The following is a 5,170-nucleotide window of genomic DNA, read 5'->3' as shown; positions in this document are numbered from 1 at the left end:
TGATATGATCGAAGACCATAAAGGCCTTGCAATGAATTTTAAACAACTCCGACCATGATGTGATTGGCTGGATTCATTATCTAGGATTATGGAGACGAAGTTTTTGATGTTTGTGACTGTGAGTGCAGGATGTAGTCTAGATTCCATGAGGTAGAGATGAGAAAATGGATGAGGTTTATGATATATAATGTGGTGAGAATAGCATAAGCTTGGGATCGAGAAAGAAGAATAGCCGTCAATGGAGGCTAGGGTTTTGAGAGAGTCTATGATACCATGAAAGAGATAATGTTTTCAATGCTTGCCATCCCTTTTCTCATTAAACGTATATATAAAGAAACAACCGAATCTCCTAATTATGGGATAATATTCTATGTATCAATGACTATAATAATAACAATATATTCTAAATATTAGTGTACGTCTATTAATTGTAATATGAATCTAAATAAGGTCTGGTGGGAGATTGCATACTTATTTGATCTTATTATAACTTATAATCCTAATGGTACTTAGGAGCAAAACTCCTAAGTAATGGGGGTTCCAATGGGGCAACGGCCCCTTGGCGGGAATCTGGGGACATCGCCCCTCGTAGCAGGGTCCAAGGGGCGGAGCCCCTAACTGTGGTCGAGCTGCCAGGTCAGCTTGGAAAAAATTCCCCAAGCACCTCATCTTCACGACTCAAATTTTTCAAAGATAATCCGTTTTGCAGAAAATTCCCCAACACCTCTATTCGGTCTGTTCCACTTCTAACATGGTGAGATCTAACGGGTGACAGATTGTTATCTATATTCTTACGAAAACTTTCCACTTGCAAAACTAACATACTTTCTATTCGGGGAGTTGGGTTCTTATTGCTTGTATGTATGTTTTAACTTTCATAATTCCATATGCCTTCTGTCATTAAAAGGATATTAGAATCGATTCCGGGTAAAATTTTCGGCATAGGAGTATGCCTACTAGATGGAATATATTTATTCCAAGAAAATTCAATATTTGGCTTGGTGGTGCTTCTAAATTGCCTTCCTACTAGGTCTGATTTAGTGGATAAAGGTTTGGATATTCCACCCTCTTTATGTCCTCTCTGTTTGGCGCATGTCGAAAATATATATTGTACTTATGGTGCTTGCCCTGTTGTAGTTAGATTTTGGAACGTGGTTGGTAAATATTTGAAAAATGGTTTACCTTTATATTTGGAGCCGATGAATTTCTTGAGGCTCTCATCATGTCGAGTTGGTTTAGAAAGAAGCAGTGGTGCTTTAGAAAGATAACGACTCAAATAATGCTTTTATTCTTGATGCTATTGTGGTTTTGTAAAATAGAAATCGTAAAGCTAACTTAATTCGGGTAAAGAAGTTGCAAGACCCTCTAATGTATATGTAATGGTTGGACTTTTTGTTCTTTTAGTTTCTTGCTAGTCCGACTCTATTTCAATATATTTGGGCGGTTCTAAAGAAATGGGTGACAAGAATTACAAATGATATAGGGGAAAATCTCATTAGGGCGGTGAGTCTCTGATGGGTTGGTTGTGTACATTATCCATATCTCATATTCTTCGTCTATATAAAAGATATTGTCATATGACACGTATAATCTGAAATAATATTAATGCTTTTTGTGTGCATCGACTATATATAAGAAAAAAAAGAAAAAACAAGAAAACTTCATAGTTGAAATTTCAGGATAAACGTTATTATGAAAGTCTTTATTCTCGGTAACTATAAAACTATGTGTAGTGGGTTGACATTTCAGTTGACTTGTAATTTCCTGATTTACTTTTTAATTGATATTTACCACACACATATCCATGCAATTCTCTCTCGCGCTCATCACTCATGCTACAACTCATTACACATGATCCAATGGTCTAATATAATATCATGACGTACTCGTGAGCTATCATAAACAAAACATATATATAAACATTGATTGGGGCAAGATTATAATGGCAGAACATTGTTGATGATGATTCTAAAGAAGTGAAACCTAACAGTTGGAAAACAAACAATGTTTTCTTAAAAATTATATATTTCCACATGATCTAACGCATGATACAAACACAACCTTTGACATGCTGTTTATGTGGCTTAAGGTTGTACGAATCCCAGTTTGTAGGTTACAAATGGTCATTTTTAAATCCCATATGCGACGAATATGCATAATCACCGACCTAAAAGGGGAACAATATTATAGTTTTATTTTTCTAAAATAAGTGTTACAATTAAACATAAATTTCTAATGTCCGGTATTGAAAATGAGTGAAATTATAAACTGAATACCATACAATTTTATCGGTTTGATCGTTACCATTGAAAATATCAAAATCGTATGTGGTACCGATATCTAAAACATGAAACACGATACCAATTGTGTTCGGACAAAGTTGTTGATCCCTAATTACATAAAGGTTAAACTTTTATATATTAAATTTATTCCGTCAACCATTTTTTTTTAATTTATATATTATTATTCATTGTGAAAGAAGTTATGCTTTGTTTTTGGATTGGAACGAGTCATGTGTACTAAAATGTGTATTCTTGTGGCCCCACGTAAACTTCTCATATATTTATTTGACTTCCACTTCTATGACCAACGACTTTTCCATTACATTATATGAGCATATGTTTTAAAGTTACTTTTAAATATTTGGAAAAAAATTGAACTACAATATGTAGATTTTATTTCCATAAAGTAAAGGAGAAAGAAATTAAATTGCTAAAATAACAGAAATATATTCATTACCTCAATCAATTTTTAAGCACACACTACAAAATTGCATAATATACCATTCTTGTTATTTATTTACTTTTTTATTTCTGCAAACGCACATCCCTTAAATCTACTTTTAAAATTCATTTAATGCTTACTTTGTGATCCTAACACCACTTTGTTAACAATAAAAATTTGCATAATATAGAAGATATGATAAGAATTATAAAATCAGTAACGGTTAAAGTAATCAATAATGTCATTAATTATCAAAGTTGAAAGAAGAGACCGGATTATTTATGCAATTTAAAGTTTCTAATTAAAATTATTTTGTATTAAACTTTTCTTTCATATCAAAACGATATTAAATCCAAACAATCAATTCTAATAATTTCGATAACTCATAGCTAAAATAGTAACGAACAAATGTAAAATTACAAAAATACCCTATAATTAACCGACGGAAAACAAAAGTTTTTCACATGACAACACTCAAAACGATATTATACCAAACTAGTAATTTTTCATTCATCAACCAAATCACCTACTTAAGCGGTGGGACCCAATCAAACTTCGCCACGTAACCAGGCAAAGGACTGGCACGTGGCGAACGCGTGGGGAACTCATCTGTCCGGTTCCCATCCTTATCATAATAAATCACACCGGAGAAATCCAACGGCTCACACTTATCCCCCATGAGAATCTCCCTTTGCCACAACCCGTTGTCCCCAAATTCCGCCCCTCCATCATCTTTGGTTCTCCTTTTCCTGTTCCGCATCATGATCGCCTTGTTGCTTATCGTCGTGATCAGCTTCTTCGGCCTTTGGATCACCGGAGACCCCCTCGAGTTATCCTTTAGCTTTCGAGAAGCTGCAACCGCTTGTTTTGCGCAAAGATACCATAACGTTGCGATGGATTGCATAACCCCGGTGGCGATACGTTTGGTTTTAGCGGCGGTGGAGTCATCGCCGGGAGTGTGACGGAGGGTTATACTCTTCATGTTGGACACAACAAGCGGTTGTAAATCTGTTATGAGTTAATGAGTGATTAATTGAATGTAGAAAGGGGTTTGTGTCATTGTGTGTGTATATATAGGTGAGAGGATGTGATAGGTGACCGGTAATAGCCGGTGGTTGTAGGGTTTTACCTGCTGAAATTTAATTATAATGTTTTATTAGTTTAGGAGATATGCTAATTAATTAATTTGCGGCTTAGATTAAAAATAATCAGCATGACTTTGTGTTGTATAATTCTGTAGAATATTATGGCAAGCATCATTCTGTTTTGACTTCTATGATATATGCAAAAATGCAATGCATATCTTAAATTTACAAGAAAATGTTTGGAAATGGTTAATTAATAATAGTTGATATATTATATTGATAATAATAATTAGCTATTTTTTAGTAATACCTTTCCAACTTTTTAACGGCTAATTTCTTTTAATCATGTTATTTGTGGAACTGGACCCAAGACTTCTAAGCTTATTTATTCATATAGATTTTGTATTTGTCAATGGATCACCAATCACATTCATATAACCTTTCACATCTCATCTTCTTCATTTACATCTATCCAAATAAATAATATTTTCTTTATATATAACCTTCCACATCTCATCTTCTTCATTTACATCTATCCAAATAAATAATATTTTCTTTATACTGTTTCAGTAATCTATTTCTTTCACTCATAATCACTTACCAAAAACAATATTTATTTCTTTCACTTATAATCACCTAAAAAAATCAATAAAAATAAATATAGAAATTGAATAATGAATCCACATATCTAGGAAATTTCTATAACTTCCCTTAATATTTAAGGATATGGGACATGACGATGAGAATAAAAAACAAGAATTCTTGTATTTTTATTTTTTATTTTCTAAAATTTTAGAGATAAAGATATGACAAATAACCAAGAATGCTCTTATAGATTTGATATAAAAATATTTGACATTACAAGAAGTTTTTGTTCTTTTAGTATAAGACCGATGCGTGTGGCGACGTTGGAGCTGAACACGTGGAGTGACGTGGCTTAAAGTCACGCCGTGGAACACCACGCCTGTTGTGTGTGGACAAAGTAGGTGTTCATGGGAAATGATGACGTGTAGAGAACTATTAATTAACCTAATTTTTTTTCATTTTCTAATTAAGAAATAATCAAGCATCTTGATATTGTTTTCAAAAATAACTTTTGCTCGTTAATTTTAGTTTAATTTTTTAAATCTAACTAGACTGTTGTTTTATTTATTTTTTTTTTAACTAACATTCTAATATAAATTTTATTGAAAATCGAGTTGATTAAAAAATATAGAACTATTTACGTTTGCGCATTTTTAAATAATTTCAAATTGTTTGGGTTTTTTTAGTAGTAGTTATTTATTTCCATATGTTTTTCACTTCTTTTTATAACTGTTATTTTTATTAATGTAAAATTAAAATAACGACGTGACACCTTT

This window comes from Bidens hawaiensis, unplaced genomic scaffold, assembly GCF_021521415.1.
Source record: "Bidens hawaiensis isolate Kalapana, Puna unplaced genomic scaffold, B.hawaiensis_p1.1 tig00001521_1, whole genome shotgun sequence".
Taxonomy (NCBI): domain Eukaryota; kingdom Viridiplantae; phylum Streptophyta; class Magnoliopsida; order Asterales; family Asteraceae; genus Bidens; species Bidens hawaiensis.
The sequence above is the reverse complement of the archived record's forward strand: the minus strand, read 5'-3'. Positions refer to the sequence as shown.